Below are 22,674 nucleotides of genomic sequence, written 5' to 3' on the forward strand. Positions count from 1 at the left end.
GAATGAGAGGAATAATTGTTTCCAGGCCGTGACAATGTTGACTCCATAAACTTTTTAGGTATCACTGAAGTTTCCTCATATGCAGTCTCGCATATGGAATTAGTAGAATGCAGGATGCCATGAACCCCAAAGCCTGCAGAATTTGTCTTGCAGATAACTGTTTTTTTGTTGCCATTTGTTTGAAGTATGTTGTCAGTTGCCTTTGTTTGTCTGGCATGAGGTAAGCCATCTGGGCAGCTGTATTCAAGCTTGCACCCAGGAATGTAATTATTTGAGAGGTTACCAGTTGTGATTTTTTTTTGTTTATGGTGTACCCTAGGCATGCTAGAAGCCTTTTTACAAATGCCAGATGTTGAAGAAGAGTGTCCTTTTCCTCTGCTTGAATGAGGCAATCATCCAGATAAGGATAAATTTGAATGTTACTTTGACTGCAGAATGCAATTACTGGTGCCAGGCACTTTGTAAAGCCCCTGGGCACAGTAGATAAGCCAAAGTGCAGTGCGGAGAATTGGTAATGCAAAAAACCTGCTTTGAAGTGGATGTATCTTCTGCATGAATCCCTTACTGGGATATGCAGGTATGCCTCTTTTAAGTCTAGAGTTACTAACCAAGCATTCTTGCCTAGCATAGGCAGTAGCTGCTGTAAAGTCAGCATTTTGAATTTTGGAATGTCCAGGAACATGTTCAGAATCAATAAGTCTAGTATTGGACGCCATGAATTGTCTTTTGTGGGTATCAGGAAAAGTCTTGAATAAAAACCTTGTCCTTTTTCCTTTTCTGGTACTGGTTGAATAGCCCCCATATCCATGGGGGACATGACTTGTTTCTGGGCCTCTGCCCACTGTTTTTTTGGCAGATCTGGCCATCCATTTGGAATTGGCAAAGTATGGAAATGAAATCTGTACCCCTGGCATACTATGTTTAATACCCACTTGTCCTGGGTAATTAACTGCCAATTTTGAGCATGAAGTGCTAGTTTTCTGCCAAGGGGGCTGCCAAAAGATAAGTGCTTGGAGATGGTAGAGGAAAGTCATTGAGACTGCTTACTGTAGGGTTGTGCTTTGTTTCCTCCAGATTTGGAGGTGGAGGCACCCCATTGCTTTGACCTGTAAGAACCCTGTGATTGATATCTGGAGCCTTTTGAGCACATGAGTTTGCCCTGAGTGGCTCTGTTGGATACAGGAAAGGACCAATTTTTAGTAGGACAGTGCCTACTGAACCTGGGTGGCTGCACTTGCAAGAAATCTTTTACAGTTTGCATAGATTTAGCTTTGTCTTCCATTTTTTTTAAACCTCTTCTGCCTTATTATCAAACAGACTATCATGCTGCAAAGGGGCATCCAACAATTTAGCTTTAACATGATCAGGCAGATTTTGCTCCTTGAGCTAGTCATGCCTTCTAATCACAGATCCAGTAACAGAGGCCCTACAAGAGGCCTCCAAGGAATCAAAACCACATTGCAAAGTATGCTTTCCAACCTGTTCTGCTGAATGCAATAAATCCTGTAACTCTTTATTTTCCACACAATCAGAAATCACCATCATTTTCTGTTTCAGTAAGCCCATAACATGTTGTTGATATTTAAGCATATGAAACTGGCAGTTTAAAGCCCTGATTGCCAAGGTTGCAGACGTATAAACCTTCTTACCCCATCTATCCAGATACCCTGGAATCTGTATCAGAAGGGGTATGATTTTTGGCTGTAGAAGCCTTAACACCCTTGGGACCCTGAGAAATAGTCTCAGGATCAGCAGCAGGATTTTTGAAAAGAAATTTGTGGGAGTCAGGAACCCTGTAATATCTGTCTGGCTTACTAGGAGCCGGAGGCAGGGAATCAGGAGCCATGCTTGATTCCGAGAACACATCAACAATGTCTAATACAGGAGGTATTGCCAAAGGCCTATGCTGTTGAAGAAGAAGGAAATCCCTAAGCCTCTTTTTTGATTCAGAGAAGTCCTGACTCTCCCACTGAAAATGTTCCCTTAAAGTATGCAAAGTCTCTCCAAAAGAGTAATCCTCAGGAGGAGATGCAGATGGGATGGATTCCTCTGCATCAGAATCCTCATAGGGTGGAATAGAAAATTCCTGATCAGAAGAGGAATCAGAAGAAATGGAAACCTGATCTGCAGATTCATAATCAGTGCCTTGCCTAGGCCTCTTAGCGGGGGGGAGGGGGACGGACCCCTGATCAAGGTAATTAAATCCTCAACCATTTTGATCATCTGTTTTTTAGGCATAGGGGCCTGAGCACGTGGCTCATGCGTCAGTTTTTTAGACACAGAAGTTGTTTTTGACCTTGTTTTTGTTGCTGGCATCGGTTTAATATAAAAATGTTTTGGCCTGAAAACACCCTCAGAAGCCGGTGCCTGCTCAGCAGCTCCGGACACATCCAAGGGAGAGACATCCACGGGTTCAATACTCTGAGAATTTCGCGGCATACCAGACTCTGAGTGGGTCCCGGTAGAGGCCTGTGACTCAAAAGTAGCGGGTATCAGGGGCTGCAAAAGCACCTCACTGAGTACCGGCGACTGGTTTAGGAGAAGCTTCGTCGTCAGTTTTGGACCTCGACGGTCTGTCTCTGTCTTTTTCCTTGCATTTTTTGTGAACTCCGGTAGTCAGATTGCTAACCGATGACATTTCAGGATAGTTAAATCTTGAACCAAAATATTTAGAGGCAAAAATATACTGACGCTTAATAGTGCGTTGGTTAAATTTAGCGCAAAACCGACAGCAAGGCACGTTGTTATCAGTGCCTAGGCAAGGAATACAGTACAATTGAAAATCCTTGAGGTATTTGCTTCCCACAAGTAATGCAATTATTAACTTTTACTGACATCGGTAAGGAGCAAGAAAAAGTTTCCCCAACAGGTACTTAGCTTTAGTTTGAAGACTTCGGTTCTGAAACTTGAATATGAAAATTTCAGGAGTCGGCCGACCAGCACTTGCAAACTGCTTCTGCTTCGGGCACCACGCGGCAAGAAAGACTGAATAAAATGGCATTGGCTGCATGTTTTATACCCCTGACGACCTGACATCATGGAAGAGGAGACAGCAACTGATGCAGTACCCAAGACTTTGTTATTCAAGCCGACTGAGGGCAACCTGCCAGCAGATTACCCAAATGTAATGACTGCAACAGTGGAAACACGAAGAACATCAAGGGCTTATTTCAGCCTTGTCATGCATCCATAATCTCTGACAAGGTCTGATACACTTGATAAATGTAAGCAGAGATTTGGGAGCTGGGACATCTACAAGCTGTGGCATGGGAGATGAACCATATACAGTACCCTGTGTCCAATAGAGACATTTGTCCTATACCAGTTATGATTATCTTGTTCAACATCCTATTATGTAACTTGCACATGATGTGCGTTACAGCAGAAGTGTGCTTCATATGAATGGGTAGCCTGTTACACATAGGGTGTATTCTGTGGGTTACGTATCTGTCTCTCCAGCATATCCTATTTATACCACTGTCAAGGTGTAGGTGTATAGGACAGGTAATTCACAATGCAGCCCTTCCTTGAATATGCAGGAGGAACACAGTGGGATCTGACATCTCTCATTATGACAGTCATACACCTCCCCTCTAAAGCATGTAGAAGAAAGAATACACAGTTACAGCCTTGACACAGTCTGCATAGGACATGTTATGTACACTATGTATCGGTTTACTGTGGAACCTCTATGGCTGTTACAGTTGTCAGACATGCCTGTGTAGTTATATACCAAAGGAGGCAATGCACTCAATGATAGGTGTGATGAATGCCAAATACAGTGCAACAATGACTTTCTGGGATTTACATGCCATACCTATCTCAATAGGTTGTGCAACAATGAATGAATCCCCAAATCTTACCAACCTGTGACAGTCAATGGATAAATCACTCTCTGTGTCAAGTCCCTAACTACTGGGTGAACTGTTGGAGGTGTGCAGAAAATACAATATTTACCATGGGTGGATGACTTCCCAAAGGACAGTATTGTGCATTCCTTGGCATTCAGTATTACTCCATGGCTCTGACAATAACTGAATGTGTGTGTCAAACCATACTGGATAACTGTTGAGTCAGTGTGGGATTCAATGATGGCCCCTAATTTGCAATCATCTGCAAATTCAGTCAGTCAGAGGACATTGACAGCGGCTGTGACTGCAGAGAAGGAAATGCCTAGAGCAGGTATTCCCAGGAATGATTTGTGAGGGAAGTCCACTGGTGACAGGCCTCATTGTAGTGGTGGACTCCCAAATGCTATCTTCCCAGATAATGCCTGTCAGCCACTTGGCTATCCACCAGCTAACATACTAGTTTGTAAACCTCTAGATAACCTCTGGAGTTTGTCAACAATGCCTGGTAGCCTAATAGTGTCAAATGCCTTGTCAGGCCATGGGAAGTGGAGTCATTTTCCCCTCACCCATTGCATTGTTTACCACTCAGTGAGGTCCACCAGTTAGGGTAGGCATGATCTGGCCTTGACAAAACCAAATTGGGTTTGGTTCATAGGTTCATACTAGGCTATCTGCCCTGGGGCAATTATAAGCCTAGCCCGATTCTGTATGGCTTACACCACCCCTTGATTTGAGTATACTGTGCCCTTTTTAAGGTTTAGTTTACTGTGCCTCTGTCTAATAGTGACACGGGAGTAATCCCTGGGACAAACCTACGATCCCCCATCCACCTATCGAGATTCTTCTTGAAGAGATTCAGTGAGGTCCTCTGCCTCACATGAACTGGAATTCTATTCCAGAGCGAAGGGAGCCTCTGGGTTATGAACCTGTCCCTCCAGCAAGTTCTATATATTTCTGTGCTGAGGTTCAAGTCCCTCGAGCATGTGGCTCTAAGGGATTTAGATTTACTGAGGTGGAGCATGTCCATTAATTCTGGATTTGACATAGCTTTGTATGTCAGGCATAGATCGCCTCGAAGTAGGCAGTATGCAACTGAGTAGAGATGGAGTTTTTTTAACCGAGCAGCATATGGCATCTGTTTGAGACCCTTGATCCTCTTGGTGAGATACTTTTGGGGTCTTTCTAATTGCTGCAGGTGTCGGGTAAGGTACATCCCAAAAGGGGCATTGTATTCTATGATGGGCCTGATGAGGGATAAATAAAGGGGCACGATTACCTCTCTTGATCTAGATGTGAAACCCTTCGTGATGAGGTGGGCTATGTAAAAGGCCTTTCTAACCACTTTGGCAATGTGGTTTACAAAGGAGAGATTGCTATCAACTTGGGTCCCCAGGTCCCTAATAACTTTCTCTGTACTTAATGGGTTTCCACCTATGTGGTAATTTGTGGGCACATTGTTTTTGCCAAAGGGTATGACTATACATTTTTTGGCATTTAGCTTTAAACCATGGCACTGGCACCAGTTATCTGTCTCTGTGAGACCTTTTTGAAGGATGTTTGTGTCAGCTGGAGAGTCGATTATGGCACCCAGTTTGCAGTCGTCTGCAAACTTGGTGAGCCATAGTCCTCCCACGTTTGCCTGTACCTCGGAAAAGTATATACCGAACAAGAGTGGTCCCAGGACAGAACCCTGTGGGATGCCACTTGTGACTGGTTTCGAGTCTGACATGGCTCCAGCAACTCTCACTCTGTGGGTTCTGTCTTTGAGCCAGTTTGCGACCCATCTTGTGACATAGGGGTTTATATTTAAGCTGGATAGCTTATCTATGATGCCCGAGTGGGGTATTGTGTCAAATGCCTTTGTAAGGTCCAGATAGGCTGTGTGGACTACCTTCCCTTCATCTATGGCTTTGGTGACTGTTTTGAAGAAGTCAACCAGGTTCAAAAGGCAGGATCTGCCCTTGACAAAGCCAAACTGGGTAGGATCTAGTGTCTGTAGGTCCCCAATGTCTTTGTTTATGAGCTCCATGATGATCCTCTCCATAGCCTTGCAGACTAAGCTAGTCAGGCTTATGGGCGATAGTTTCCAGGGTCTGTAGAGGCTCCACCTTTGTGGAGTGGGACCACTGTTGCTGTATGCCATTCTGTGGGCACATATCCTGTAGTGAGGCTGAGATTGTATAGCTGTTTTATTTGAGGGATTAGTTCCTCTTGGAGTTCATGTAGGACGCAACCTGGGATGCCATCTGGTCCCATGGATGGAAGCAGTGTTTTTTGCTTTGGAGAGGGCAGCCTTCACCTGAGCATCAGAGATGTTTGGGAGGCAGCCCTCTGCCGGGATAGATACTTGCTCTTTTGGGGGGGAGGGGGTGGAGAAGTTTGCACTGAAACTGTCTGCCAGGATATTGGCGATGTCTGTGGGTTCAGTGCATTTTTTGTCATTTAGAATCAACTCAGAACAAGTCTGGGAGTTGCATCCCAGGTTCCTAACATAACTGAAAAAAGCCTTATGATTGTCTTTGGTGTCCTGTGCAATTTTTCTCTCGAAGCTGGCCTTGGAGGATTTTATGAGGGATCGTAATTTTTTGCTAGTACTGATCAGAGATGCCTTCCCTATTAGGGATTTTGCTCTATCATGTAGTAGCTTCCTCCTTCTGTTGTACAGTTTATTTGTGGCAGGGGTCCACCAGACTGGACACCTGCCTTTGGATGATTGGGTCTTGGTTTTGTTTGGGATAGCATGATCCATGCATTCCTGGAGATGTCCGTAGAATGCGTTTATATAGGATTCTGCAGTTTGGGCCATAGTTTCCACTGGCCCAGTGTCTGTACATGTACTACATTGTTACTGATTATTTCCATGATAATTCTTTTCATGGCTTTAAATATCAGATTACTGAGACTTCTGGAGATAGTGCTTGTCACTGCATGCTAGTTGTTTTGAGTGCAACTTGGTATTGCAGTTAATTCCATCAGGGTTTCCAAGAAAATTGTTATCCAAGGTGTCTGAGTCTGTACAAAGCACAGAAAAACAATGGATGGAAAAGTAATACATACACCCTGTGAAGGTAAGGAGGGAGTATTCAGACAGTTATTCTGCAGTTAGACACTAATCAAGTGGTGTGTACTGAAATAACACAATTTCCTTGTGAAGAATGCTGAACAGAGGGGAGTCCCCTGAATTGCTGGTGCCTGGCTACTACTACTGCTGGTCTCTCCACAGTCACTCTCTTCAGGGATACCATGCTCATATACTTTTTCTGTCACCAGAAGCAAAACATTAGTACCAAGCTCAAGATGAGAAGCAGGTCACAGCCTGTTTGTTCATCCACATACTTGTCCCACATCATGCAAGGCTCTGTAGGCTTGATGTAACCTTTTCCAGGTAGATGCCTTGATTAGCAACTGGAGTAATCATTTGTGTTTTGCATGTGTTATGCCTTGTGTTCCGAAGTTGTTAGGATTTGACTAGGGTACTGACCTGATGTTGGTTATGAGCACAGCTGCAGTGTCACAATATAATGTTCAATATCAGGTAACACAGACATCCAAGGTTGCTTGAACAAGCATCACAGTGGCAGTGATCCATGTTAGGTGACAATTTCACAGCAATACATACAGCCTGCCCTTCAACAGCATAATGGTGAATATCTGCGTGACATGGATGTGAGGCATACTGCAGATGAGTGGCTACCTTTGGCCAACTGCTTCTCTCCAGCCACATGCCTAGGTATGTCATACTGTACAGTTATGTTACCGGAACACATTTCTGTGTTCCTGCAGCATGTCACACAACATCCAGTTTGCTGTCTGCTTGCTTGACAGGTATTGTAGACTTGCAAGGCCAAAGTACTGACTGCAAATTTGAACATGTTCTCTGTGCATACACAGGCATCCATATCTTCACTGCAAGGAGTGCCTAAAGACAGTGTGCTTGAGGCTGTCAACCTCAAGGGTGTAGTAGCATGACCCTAACTTTGATGGAGTTGTACACTGTCACATTTGTAGGTATGCCATTGCAACTGTGCCTAATAACAGGATTATGGTTAATGCAAGGGCCACATGCCTGGCAAAGCATCATACTTAATCAACCATGTTATGGCACACTGTCAGGTGCTGTTTTACCTTAGAAGAACAACATAAAGGTGATAACATGTTACATTTCAGCATCTGTCAGGCCACTGCCTAACGATGGCCTGTTGTGATGTACACACAAGCAAGACTCTACTGCTAATAGCATTATCAATGACTGATGCATCCCCCACCCCTCTTCTCCTACTCCACACAAACACAATGTGTGAGAGATGTGACTATATTAAAAACCTTAATTCCATGCTGTCACAGCACCAGTCAGTACACATGACAATGAGCAGTTTGCCAACATGCACACCTCACTTTCTACTCCACCCACACCCACATCACACATACCTACATGTGAGGAGTTCCTTACCGAACACAAATGCAAACACCAGACACCTCAGAAACCCAAATGCAAGCTCACTACACACAATCATACCTCTGCAGAACACAGTACACATAATAGCTCACAAAGCACAGTCTCACCAGTCAAACACCTAAGGCAAAACACAAAATCAAACCTATTACTCATAGGTGATGACATCATGACACACTTTGATGTCCCTCTCACCAGTCTACATAAGGGAAAGGTCACAGTCAGCTGTCTGTGAGGTGCCAGGACACACCATACCACGCATGCATGCAAGTCTGTCAACATCAGGTACTGTTATGACTATGTCATAGTTCCTGTTGGTGTATACAACTTGAGACATACTTCTCTGGAGTGTATGCAGAGACGTGACTGAAATTATAGACTCTGTGTCACCAGTGGGTATACTCAATGTCTTCAGCTGCATTTGACCTTCATCTGGGATGATGGCTCAATACACACAAAAAATGACTGAAGTCAATAATTGACTTAGCATGTGGTGTCATTGTAAGGGGATCTACTACATGTCAGCCTGGGATGACTTGCTCAACAGACCTCGATGCTCTGCCTGAGATGGTCTTCATCTGTCACTCTTGGGATTCTGTCTACTTGCCAAGGCTGTTGACTTCCCCATAGTACATCTTTTAGGTGGTGTCTCAAGGGAAAAATTTCCAGTGAAAAAACACCATCTACAAACAACATCATGGTTATACTACTACATGCTAGGAATGCCAACACAATCCTCCATGCACTGGAGGCTGTCCCCACCTTGGAAGATGCAGACATTTGTGCAGTCACAGACACCTGGTTCAAGGCTGTGGACAGTACCACAGCCATATCAGACTACACGTCCTTCCACATGTTCAGACCTCAAATTTAAAGTGTGCAAGATAATGCAGGTGGTTGTATACATATTCATTAAAGACAGATACATGTCCAGATAGGTTAAACAGTGTGATTCTCTGGAGAAACTGCTGGTGCTACTCACTGATGGAAGGGCACCTAATCAAGACATTGCCAACAACAGGAGCAACTCCATGAATCAGGACACCCATTGTGCTTATTTGAATCTACTTGTGTCTATCAAGATACATCATAACAACATGGTTTGGGATGACTTTAACTACTCACCAACTGGGTTGATGACTCATGCTCAGACTCACTTGGACAAAGGTTAGTTGACTTCCTTAACTACAAAGCCCTGTCCCAGTGGCATGTCATCACCACAAGGGGAACCAACATACTGCATTAGGTCCTTACCAATACGGGTGACCACTGTAGCATCTCAACTGTGAGGTCCACCCTAGTGAAAGCTGACCACAAATCAGTCTCATTAAAAGTATCACACCTGCCCCCCCCCTGCAGCAAATGCAGTAATAGACTTCAACAAAGCACAGTAAAACCCCCTAGGGGATGGTATAAATAGCTTGACTGCACCTCCCCCTCAGATGGAACAAGCAACTATGTCGTGCTTGACACCAGTGCTTTATGCAAGTACCTGTAGAACTGCATAGACTTGGCTGCACCTGACAAGAGCAAAACAAGCTCCTCATGGCACAGCAAACCTGCTTAGTGGACAACTGCCATTATCAGGCCTGACATTAAGAGATGGACATTGCCATGTAACAGTAGGAGGGAGGGAGTCCCCCAAAATGGAAGCAGACCCTTCTCAGCTTACACAAGCAAATAGTGCTGTTGCAAAAGAAAGTATGTGACAAAATTAGCCTCCTCCACAAAGGGCAACCACAAGGCATTGTGTAGTTACATGTGCAACTTAAAAGGAAAGGCCCAGATTGTTGGTGAACTCATAGTTAATGATGCCACATATAATGAGCCTGTAGACAAAGCTAACCTGTTGGCCGACAGGTTCTGTGATAACTTCACTCCCCTGTCCCCACCAGATGTACCACATGACATCCCTTCAACCTGTCCCATACCTTCTATATCTAAAGAGAGGGTCATAAATGGCCGGAGGAAAACACAGCATCTATTGGACCCATTACCATCTCAGGCTGCATCCTACATGGGATCCAACAAAGATTACTAACACCATTGAGAATTCCTTGCAATCATAGTATAACCACCAGCTGAATAGAAAATAGCCGCAGTTATTCCCTTGCACAGAGGTGGTGCACCCACCAACTACGGGAACTACAGACCTATTATCCTAAGTAGCCATATCTGTAAGCCCATGAGGCAAATCATTATGGACCTTACCAGCAAAGATATATGTAATGTACAAAAATTTGACCCTACACAGTTTGGATTTGTGAAAGAGAGATCATGCCTGTTAAATATGGTGGACATATATGAGGCAGTCACCAAGGACCTGGATGAGGGGACATCTGTGCATACAACTACCTAGACTTAGCCAAGCTGTGTGACACTATCACCCACTCAGGCATCATTGACAAACTCACCCAACTAGGCATTAACAGTAATATCATTAGAGGAGTCACTAAGTGGCTCACTGATAAGACCTCATATAGTCAAAATAGGGGAATCTACCTCCAATAGCAGAGCTTTAACCAGTGGTGTTCCACAGGGCTCAGTCCTGGGTCATCTATTGTTTGGATTCCATTTATCCAAAGTACAAGCAAAAAGTGAATGGTTGTGGCTGACAAGGTTTGTTGATGCCTACAAACTGGGAGCAGTCATAGAATCTCCAAATTATGTCAACATCTTACAAGAGGGTCTTCATGAACAAATGATTGTTGCCATAGTCATGGCCTTAAACTCCATGCAAATATATGTAGTATCATTTCTATTGGTAACACCAATGTTCCTGGAAAGTAGCACATCAGTAGCAACACCTGATGTACATACTCAGGGGTATGAGACCTTGGCACACAGGCCTGGCCACAGGTTTACACCTACCTTACCTTAGATCACCATGTGTCCACAGTGGTAAGAAGGGAATTATATCTTGCTCATGTCATAACCGAGGGCACAGTCACCCGAAAAAGTAGTAGTTATAACCTCCATGTATTTTTCCCTCAGCAGGCCAATATTTGAGTGCAATGGCCATTTTGTCATGTACCTTTCCAAGCACCAGTGGCAACTGCAGGCAACACAAAGGTTCCTCACAAGGGAAATTCAAGTCTTCAGCATCTGTCCTATGGGGATCATCTGAAATCACTGTCACTTTAGCCTGTGTCATACAGACTACTCAAAGGTGATCGCTGCCTTGTATATGTGGCAATGTCTGACCCTGCCTTACTGGAAATGCTGCACATCTGTAAGTCAAATGGTACACGGATCACTCACTGTAAGGACCTTAACCTCGTATGTGACCTTAATAAAACATGCTGGTGGGAGAGATATGTCTACTAGACATTAACAAACCTTTGAAGCAGACTCCCACCTAATGGCAAACAGAGCACCTCACTGGCACTCTTCAGATCCAATCTGTATGATTGGCTGGGTAACAGTCATTTCACCACAGGGGTTATGCCTGTGCACATCTTGGAGAGGGGCAATATGTGCTGATTGTGTAAATAAGGGTAAGAAGTTAGCTAGGATTGTAAGGGCCCCAGGCCATTAGCCTAGTAAATTCAAATGATGCTATGATCCCATACACTGATGTAAAATGCTCTAACATTCACACAAATCAACCTGGCTGCAGTGACAATAGTACCACTACCAATTAATGCTCTAACATCCACACACACACTAACCTGGCTACAGTGAGAATAATACCATTACCAATTAATGTTAACAGAACAACACACACACACTAAGTTGACTGCAATTAGATTAGAACCCCTACCTATCTAAAGATACACACTACAGATCACAGTACTTAACTCATGCACCACGCCTCATGTCTGACATTAGCATCTCTTCAGGTACTATTATGCTAGATGACATCAGCAGGCCTTGTGATGGTCAGGAATTTGGAGCCCTGCATCACCTGCTAAGACCAAAGTACTGCAAAACCCTACCTCTGCCTAAGTCATGGTGGTGATCATACTTATTTTGTAGGGAGATGCACATACACACAAAAACACACCAAGTGGGCTGGAGTGAGAATAGAATCTCTACCTATCTAGTCTTACACACTACAGCTCACAGTACTTATCACACAAGCCACGGCTTAAATCTGACTTTAGGATGGCAATTGGTAGTCTTAAGGTAGATGACATCAGCAGGCCTTGTGGAAGACAGGAGTTTGGAGGCCTGCATCAACTGCAAGGACCAAAAAAAGTTCAGAACCATTGCAGTTTGGAAGCCAATGGACAATTATCAGTTGTTTTGTAGGGAGATGCACATAACATACAACCACACCAAGTGGGTTGGAGTGAGATTAAAACCACTGCCTATCTAGTCATACACACTACAGATCACAGTACTTCTCACATGTGTCACAGCTGAAGTCTGTTTTACAAATGACTGCAGGTGAACTACTTGTGGAGGACATAAACTAGACCTGTGTTGAACAGCGTATGTGGCCTGCAGAGTGACACTGCTTTTTATTATCATCTACATCTAGTAGCCTAGCAGTCAGATAACTGTTTTTTATCCTAGTTATGTGGAACAGTAGCCATTTTGGTCATATGTGGCTGTTTGCATTTGGATGGGCAAGCCTATGGACAAAAACAATTTGCTCTGTCAATGCATGAGTAGGTAACATTACACATTACACAACCTGTTCACTTGTTAGTATATGTGTGATGACATCCAGTAGGCACAGGGGGCTGTAATTAAGGGCATTATTTACTACTGAGCCCTTACTTTTGGTTGTTTAAACAAAATTATATGTGTGCCATACTGCAGCTTTATTCACCATTATCAGGGTGGTTACACTTCAAAATGTCTAAAACTCATAACATCTAAATTCAAAACATCGAGACCACAACATCTAAAACCCAAAACATCTAAAACTCATAACATCGAATTTCATAACATCGAAAATGTATAATATGGAATAGTGTATCATGAAATGTGTAAATGTCATAGTTTAATCTGTTATTCTTGTGGTATCAGTATGAGATGTAGTTTTTATTTATATAGTGTAGGAATTTATGCTATTTATATAGTATTTATTTTGCCACTCTGTATGCGGTTTTTAGGCCATACAGGTAAGTCATACAGACATTATGTGCACATTCTTTATGGTGATCATGATACAGTGGCGTTAGGAAATTAACTTTTTCCCACTGTAGTGTGATCTCTGAGTCGATATATTTAAATTACGGGGGGTGTGAGGGACAGGGCCCCAGAAACTTGGTAAAAATTGTGTTTGTTAGTTTCATGTTGTTATAGGTAGAAGAGGTGTATTTTCATGTGATTTGTAGTGTTCGATGTTGTGATGCAAAGTTTCGATGTTATAAGATTTGATATTATTGGTTTTAGATGTTGTGGTCTCCATGTTTTGAATTTAGATGTTATGAGTTTTAGATGTTTTGAAGTGCAACCATCAGGGTATGCAGGGCAACACAGACATACACACACATATATATAAATGGAGGTGTGTGTGTGTGATATATGAATGGAGGTGTGTGTATGTGTGTGTGATATATATATATATATATATATATATATATATGTGTGTGTGTGTGTGTGTGTGTGTGCTATACAGATATATGGGGAGAGACAAAGATGCATGTGTGTATAGTTTTATATATATATATATATATATATATATATATATATATATATATATATATACATATATGTGTGTGTATAATTATATATACATATAGAGACAGATATATTTAATTTATTTATTTATTTCCAGTTTGGTGACCGGGGAGGTCCACTAAGCTCAGGAAGCCCGTTTTCAGTGGAGGCCTGGGGAGAAAAGCTCCACATTACACAGTTTAGTTACAGAGAATATTACAGTGAATTATTGCAAAGCATACCTTAGACAGGTACAATTAAGAAGAAGAAAGCAATTACAATTTCATTTTAGTATGAGAAACTGGCAATAGCATTTAACATACATAGAAGAAGAACAATAATAAGGAAACAATTACATTTTTGTTTTAGCATGAATAACAGCCAATAACATTTAACATACAAAGTACAGTTTTGTTATTTTCAGAGAGTACAAATTGTATCAGGTCAAGTTTCAGAGTTAGCCAGGGGAGTAAGGGGGGAAGGAGTGGTTAGGAGGAGTGAGGGGGAGAGCACAGTTGCATTTCCTAGTTGAGAGGAGATGGGAATGTAGCTGAGTTTTAACATTTCCAAAGTTTTTGCAGCTCCTTAGGGAAGTAGGGAGAGAATTTCATTTTTTAGCTGAGAAAAATGATAGGAGATGCTGACGTGCAGGGCGGTTGGATCTGTGGACAGAGATTAGGTTTTGGTGGGTAGATCTGTGAGTTCTGTGAGGAGTGTAAGTTTGGAGGATGTTAGATAGTGCAGGACACCTAGTTGGTCGAAATAATAATTTGTGGGCTGTGTTGGAGTTAATCTAAATGGTTGGGGAGCTCAAGCCAATTTAGCAAATGAAGGGAAGCACAATGGTGAGAGGAGGCTTTGGCCTTGGTAGCAAATTTGGAAATCTTATTGTAACAGACCTCCAGTTTGGCGGTAAGAGTAGCGAATAAATTAGTTAGTAAGGGAGCACCATATAGTAGTGAGGGGAGCAGATAGGTAGTGGCTAGAGTTTGTCTAGTGGAGGGAGAGAGGAAGTGGCTGTTTCTGTATAGTAAGCCAAGTTTTATATGGGTTTTCTTAATGTTTTGCTGGATGTGAGTATCGAATTTTAGGTGTTCATCGATAGTAACACCAAGGAGTTTGGTGAAGGGAACAACTTCTATAGTAGAATTGTTTAGGCTAGTGATTTGGAATGATGTTTTATCAATGTGGAGAGCTTTTGAGGGAGAGAATAGAAGAATTTTGGATTTGCTAGCATTTAGAGAGAGATGATTTTGGAGCATCCAGTTTTCAGTGGAGGAGAAAGCAGTTTGGGTGACTGTTTGGAGTTCAGAAAGGTTTGAGGCACAGCAGATTAAAGTAGAATCATCTGCGTATTGCACAATTTTGGGGTTGGGTAAGGCTTTGTGGAAGTTGTTAATAAAGATGTTGAATAGCATTGGGCCAAGTATGGATCCTTGGGGTACTCCAGTGGGGGTAGGAAGGAAGGTAGAGGTGCCTTTCTCCCATTTTACAGCCTGAGACCTGTTGGAAAGATAGCTAGAGAACCAGTATAAGGTACTGAGGGAGAGATTAAGATTAGAAACATGGTTTAGGAGGTGGGTGTGGGAGATGGTATCAAATGCTTTGGATAAATCCAGGAGAACTGTAGAAACTATTTTTCCAGAGTCACGGGCGAGGTTTACAGTGTGTAGGAAGGAGAGAAGAGCAGCGATGGTACTGTGGCCAGGTTGGAAGCCGTGTTGGGTAGAAGTGATTAGTTGGTGTTTGGTTAGGAATGGCATAAGCTGAAGGTGGATTCATTTTTCAAGGCGTTTAGAGATTGGGGAGAGGATAGTTATGGGGCGGAAGTTTGAAGTACTATTATTTTTGCCTCCTTTATGGAGAGGTAGAATAAAGGCGGAACAACATAATTTAGGAATGTATGATTCCAGCATGGATCGATTAATCAGGATACTGATAGGGAGAGCGATACCATCTGCGGCTGTTTTTAGAAAGGTGGATGGGATGTTTTCAGGGGCGTTGGAGCAAGGTTTTAGGTTACAGAGGAGCTTCTTTATGTGAGATGTTGAGATGGGTTTAAGTTCAACAGTAGGAGGAGGAGTAGAGGATGAGGAGGATTGGGTGGTTTGAGGGGGAAGGTTATTCTGGAGGAAGGACTTGGTTATTTCTGCTATAGAGTTGGTAAAGAAAGAATTGAACAGAGAGGCTATTTCATGGTCAGATTTGCTGGTGTCTGGGCAGGGGTTGATTTTTGTACCTGGGTTGAGAAGGGAATTAATGGAGTTCCAGAATAGTTTGGGTTTTTTTGGATTATTTAACTGAAGTTTGGCATAGTAAGACTTTTTTCTCTAGTTATTTGTTTTTTAACAAAGTTGCATAGTTGTTTGTATCTAAGTATAATTTCAGGCTGTTTGTGTTGGAGATATGTTTTCCAGGTTTTGTCTCTTTGTAGCATAAGTTTTTTGGTGACTTTGGTTAGCCAAGTGGCAGTCTTGGCTTTTATACTTTTTGTTCTTATTGGAGCTAGGGAGTTCAAGATATTTAAAAAGGTTGAATTGAAAAACTCAACGGCTTGGTCTAGAAGAAGGGTTTTTAGGGGGTTCCAGTTAGTTTGTCTTAGGGAGTCAGAGAAAGTTATTGGGTTAAAGTTTGTGAGGTTTCGAGTCTGGATAAACTGGTGTAATTGAGGAGAAAAGGGGGTAGCTCGATGGGTGAAGGCTGGTAAGTGGTCTCCTAATGGGTCAGGTATGACACTGGAATTTATGACTTTGTTTGGATGGGATACTAGGATCCAGTCTAGTATGGAACCAAGGTTTGTTTTGTTAGGCCTGGTAATGGAGTTAGTTAGTTGGGTGTAATTAAATAGATTGATGGATGAGGAGGGGTAAGTGTTGTTGATTTTATTCCGGTCGATGTTTACATCTCCAAGTATATAGGTCTCTAGCTTGATATTGGAGGAGGCCCAGGATAGAATTTCCTCAAGATTATTGGTGTTATTTCCAGGGGGGATGTAGAGGGAAATTATGCAGATACTTTTGTGGTTGTTTCATTTTAGTAGGCCTATTACTAGTTCCGCATTGTTGAATGGAGGGATGAGGTTGGGGAATGAGGTGATGGATAGCTGGCTGGAGTAGATTAAGGCTGCACCACCACCTTTTCTACTTATGAGGTCGTATCTGAGGCATTGGTATCTGGGGGGGGGGGATTCAGGGTCGCTAATGTGAGGTTTTAGCCATGTTTCAGAGATGGCTACAATGTCGGGCAAGTTGTGATTTAACCAAGCATGAAAGTGAGTTACTTTATTTTTTAGGCTTTGGGCATTAATGGTGAGGAATTTTAGGTATTTAAGATTGGACTTATTAATGATGACAGGGGGAGCAAGGGTAGGTGTGAAATTTGGTCCTGGGTTAGGGTGTATGACCCCAGATAAGCAGCGGTAGTTGAGGAAGGGTAGAAGTAGTTTTGGATTGTTAGACAGTTGAGAATAGTAGTGTATTAGTTTAGGCTTGCAGTATTTAACAGAGAGTGGAAGAAGTTTTATTCTGAAAAAGTAGAGTGGAAGAGATTGAACTAAAGAGGAGGATATGTTATGAAAGTGCGTTTTCAAGATAGGAGGAAGAGGGTAGAGAGAGGGGGGTTTGATAGGAAGGAAGGGTGAAGATGGATGTTGGTGTAGGAGGTGGCAAGGTATAAAGGGAGGAGGAACAGGATACAGATAGATGGGATGAGAATGATTGTATGGGGAGGCATGGTAGATGATTTCTGTAAAGATTTAGTAGGGAGGAGGGTGAAGGAAAACTTTAGTGGGTAGGGAGAAGTGGTAGTGATTGGCAGGTGGAAGAAGGAAGGGGAGGAGTAGATGAGTGGAGGGGATTGGTTGGTGGAGTAGGGGAGGGATTTACAGCATAAATAAATGTAGGAGCAGTGGGGGTGGGTGGGAATTGGGGGTAAGGTAGGGGAGCGGAGTGAGCCCGCAGGGCAAATGGAGTGGGAAGAGCCAAGGAAGAGGAAGAGAAGCAGCAGAAGTGTATAAGAGAAGCAGAGAGGAGTTCCAGGGTATTAAGGTATGGGGTAGGGACTATGTAATAGAAACTAAGGGGCAACCTGAGGGTTGTTAGGATAGCGGGAACAGTTTCAAACTGTTGATCTGTTCAGAAATTGTAGAATAAAAATTAGGGGTGGACAGTGCCACCTAGTGGCCAACCAGTTACGTGCAAGGGAAAGACCTCAGGCACTCGAGAGAGAGAGGGGGTAGTCTTGTAAATAAGAGGAGAAAAAATTAATTCTGTGGTAGGCTGCTAGCTGTATCTCACTGGGTTGGTAGACAACAGTGTAGAATGAGGGTAGAGCTATAGTTTACTATAGGGTACATACACTTGTTTTTAGTCCTTGGGAGGGATTACAGTAAGACAGCAGTAATTCCTCAGTGTTTTCCAAATCTCAGTGGCGGGAAACTAGGGTTCCAAGCAGTGTACTGGGAGGCACCTGGGATGATACAGATGCAGCGGGAGTGAACTGAAAAGGAAAGAAATAAAATGAATATGTGGTTACAAATATTGCAGTATGTCAGGCTAAAGGAAGGAGAGAGGAGACAGGGGAATGCTTAGGAGGGTGTAGTATAGGGGTGTATGCAGGTGACAGAACAGAAGTAGGAACATTTAACCATTGAAATAACAATAAAGCAAATGCTTAGACTGTAGACTTATTGGTACAACATAAAGTAGCAGTTAAAAATTTAAATCAAATGCTTCTAGAGTTGTTATACAAGGTAGTAGAATTTAAACAGGAGTAGAAATCTATAGTAGGAACAGCACTTAAATATTCTAACAATTAACAATAAATATAAGTAAATACCAAGGTATCTAGATGCACAAATGTGACATTAAGTGCAGCCCAGAGGGTAAAGTGGTAGATTGCAAGGCGGGAAACCAACAGTGCAGACAAGAGTCCACTCATCACCTTTAGTTTCAGACAAGACACATGCAATAATGGAATATTCCTAGGTTTAAGCGATTATATTATCGGTATTTAAGTGTAAAGGTGAGCCTACATTGAGAAAGCATCCGGTATCACAGAGTAGAAGCTAGATGAAACCTCAGCTAAGTAGGAGTATCTCCAACTTATTTTATATTGCAGCCACATTTTACAGTACTGCGCAATGTTGTCCTGAAACCAGACATTTACCTCAGCTAAGTAGGGGACTTACCAGCATGTAATATAGCCCCATTTCACAGTACAATGCAATAGTGTCTTGTGACCAAAAGTCAGGTCAGATTGGGTGGCTAACAGCAGACAGAATACCTCAGTCAGCAGACACAAAGTGAAACAAAAGCCTTTGGAGGTGTCTCATTGAGGAGGGCATTTATAGTATGCAAGATGGTTTACTAAATCACCAACGCACAACAGGGAATGCTGCTATGAAGCCAGTAAACACTGGGATATAATGCTGGGCAACTAAGGAATTTAAGGTCTCACGAAGAACGGAGACATTAAGATATGGGCTAGCTACCAGTTCAGAACAGCGTGGACTACCGTTGGGATTGCTGCCACTAGCGCTTCAAAGAAGATGCAATAACTGGCCTCACAGCATGTATGAGGTACGAGAAAGAATAAAACAAAATGCTGATACTACAAACAAGTTAATGCAGGCAACGAAAGAGTAAACCACTACAGGCTAGGAAAAATATGTAGCAACTGAATAATGCAGGCAACAGAAGAGTAAATCACAAGCATTTGAAAAACTCAACAGAGGCAAATAACACTTATAGTAAAACACAAAACTGTAAAAAATAACTATCAGAGGTGCACGGTGTCTTATTTACAGTTTCCAACAGCACATTAGCAGTTTCCAATAGCACAATCACTTAAACATTTCTAAAAAAACTATCTATCTGAGGTACCCTGTGTCATATTTATAGTTTCCAACAGTGCAAACACTCACCCACAAGGGAAGCCAGCAGCCTACGGAGAGTAGGACTAGAAGGGATAAGAAGATAATTAAAAATGGTGCCACTAGGGCTAACAGAGTAATACAGATTCAGGGGCGGGGTGAAGATTAGAAGAAGGGGAAGGAGAGAGGCAGAAACACGAGAGTAGACATGGAGTCGGAAATGAGAAGAGGCAGGGAAGATGTGCAAAGAGTTATGATAGAGAAAGGGATGGGTAGGAAGCAGAGGATTAGAGATAGCCAGAGAGAGCCAAGGAAGAGAAGCAGCAGAAGTGCATCAGTGAAGCAGAGAGGAGTTCCAGGGTATTAAGGTATGGGGTAGGGACTATGTAAGAGAAACTAAGGGGCAAGCTGAGGGTTGCTAGGATAGGGGGAGCAGTTTCAAACTGTTGATCTGTTCAGAAATTGTAGAATAAAAATTAGGGGTGGACAGTGCCACCTAGTGGCCAAATAGTTAAGTGCAAGAGAAAGACCTCGGGCACTCGAGAGAGAGAGGGGGGAGTCTTGTAAATAAGAGGGGAAAAAAATAATTCTGTGGTAGGCTGCTAGCTGTATCTCACTGGGTTGGTAGACAACAGGGTAGAATGAGGGTAGAGCTATAGTTTACTATAGGGTACATGCACTTGTTTTTAATCATTGGGAGAGATTACAGTAACACAGCAGTAATTCCTCTGTGTTTTCCAAACCTCAGTGGCAGGAAACCAGGGTTCCAAGCAGTGTACTGGGAGGCACCTGGGATGGTACAGATGCAGCAGGAGTGAAACTTGTTTTAAGTCCTTGGGAGGGATTACAGTAACACAGCAGTAATTTCACAGTGTTTTCCAAATCTCAGTGGCGGGAAACCAGGGTTCCAAGCAGTGTACTGGGAGGCACCTGGGATGGTACAGATGCAGCGGGAGTGAAACTTGTTTTTAGTCCTTGGGAGGGATTACAGTAACACAGCAGTAATTCTTCAGTGTTTTCCAAATCTCAGTGGTGGGAAACCAGGGTTCCAAGCAGTGTACTGGGAGCCACCTGGGATGGTACAGATGCAGCTGGAGTGAAACTTGTTTTTAGTCCTTGGGAGGGATTACAGTAACACAGCAGTAATTCCTCAGTGTTTTCCAAATCTCAGTGGCGGGAAGCCAGGGTTCCAAGCAGTGTACTGGGAGGCACCTGGGATGGTACAGATGCAGCGGGAGTGAAACTTGTTTTTAGTCCTTGGCAGGGATTACAGTAACACAGCAGTAATTCCTCAGTGTTTTCCAAATCTCAGTGGTGGGAAACCAGGGTTCCAAGCAGTGTACTGGGAGGCACCTGGGATGGTACAGATGCAGCGGGAGTGAAACTTGTTTTTAGTCCTTGGGAGGGATTACAGTAACACAGCAGTAATTCCTCAGTGTTTTCCAAATCTCAGTGGTGGGAAACCAGGGTTCCAAGCAGTGTACTGGGAGGCACCTGGGATGGTACAGATGCAGCGGGAGTGAACCGCAAGGGAAGCCAGCAGCCTACGGAGAGTAGGAGTAGAAGGGATAAGAAGATAATTAAAAATATATCTGTATCTATATGTATGTATCTATAGACATATCTATATATTAAAAGTCATTGTGTGAGGAGCAACAGAATTGCGCTCTGCTTAACTAAGTGCATGAGCATGCCCAGTGGGATTTTCACTAGGTATAAACTGACTCCAGCCTACACCTACCTGTACTCCAGTCTGGGATTTTGTGTGCTATACAAATGACATTTGTGCCTGTTTCTGTACTGCTGCACGTCACTCAAATTGGCTCAGAATTTCTAAAGTTGTCTGACGTAGTTAATATGTGACAGAGGTTAATAATATTACAGCACACACAGACTGACAGTCTGTAAAACACAGCTTATTAATACTATTAATACCTCACATCCAAAAGAAGTGGATACTTGTAGATTAGAACCATGAACACCATCACGCATGCTAAGTGCCCCAGTCCGTTAAGCCACACAAGCTGCTTGACAGACAGTGGTAATTTATCACACAATCACCTGCATAAATATGCACATTGTTATTCCTGTATTACCTAAGACATATAATGTAAGATCAATTACTATGTTACTGTCCTTAGACTGACTGAAATGGTCATATAGCATTAATGAGTTACTGTTACAGTGGTTACAAGGGAACACTGCTGTGTTGGGGTGGGGGAACACCACCACATGTTCTGCTGGGATACATAATAGTCTATCATTTAACCCTACCGTCTACCATCTCCCTTGACTGATGTGCCAGTAATCTGTTGCAGTAGGACTGCATGAATATTCCATGCATGAGGCCTAGTGAATAGAAATGGAAATATGATAGTGGAATGGGTATCTGCAGTCCAATGTGTATGTCATTCTGTCCAAATAGCCCACTATAATTAGTTGCATAATGTACCAGGGTCATACATACACTGACATATCATAATAACCCTTATGACTACTGTGTAAGTTACGGGCTTACCTTACAAATGCAGCAGTTAACACAACTGTAGTTCAGGGCTTACACTGTCTGATGCAACCAGTACACAGCCAATACATGGATAGGTACAGGATGTATGATTTGCCTGGCATCAATTTTAATATGTGTATGTGAGTAGGAGTAAGGTGTCAGTCCCTAGGTTGTCAGTGAATGCATTGTCTCTTAGCCAAAGCCAGGGTATACTCAGCACCCCTACATCTGCCTACAGGGAAAACAGCAGGGGGTTCCTCCTCCGAGTCCTCCTGTGACTGTGGCTGTGGTGACCTAGACACTGGTGGTGGGCTGTGTATCCTTTACCTTTACTGATCCTGCTGCAGCTGTTTCTGCAGGATCAGACTGTGTAGGA

This window comes from Protopterus annectens, chromosome 4.part0 (assembly GCF_019279795.1).
Source record: "Protopterus annectens isolate FY-2018-M chromosome 4.part0, PAN1.0, whole genome shotgun sequence".
Classification (NCBI taxonomy): Eukaryota; Metazoa; Chordata; order Ceratodontiformes; family Protopteridae; genus Protopterus; species Protopterus annectens.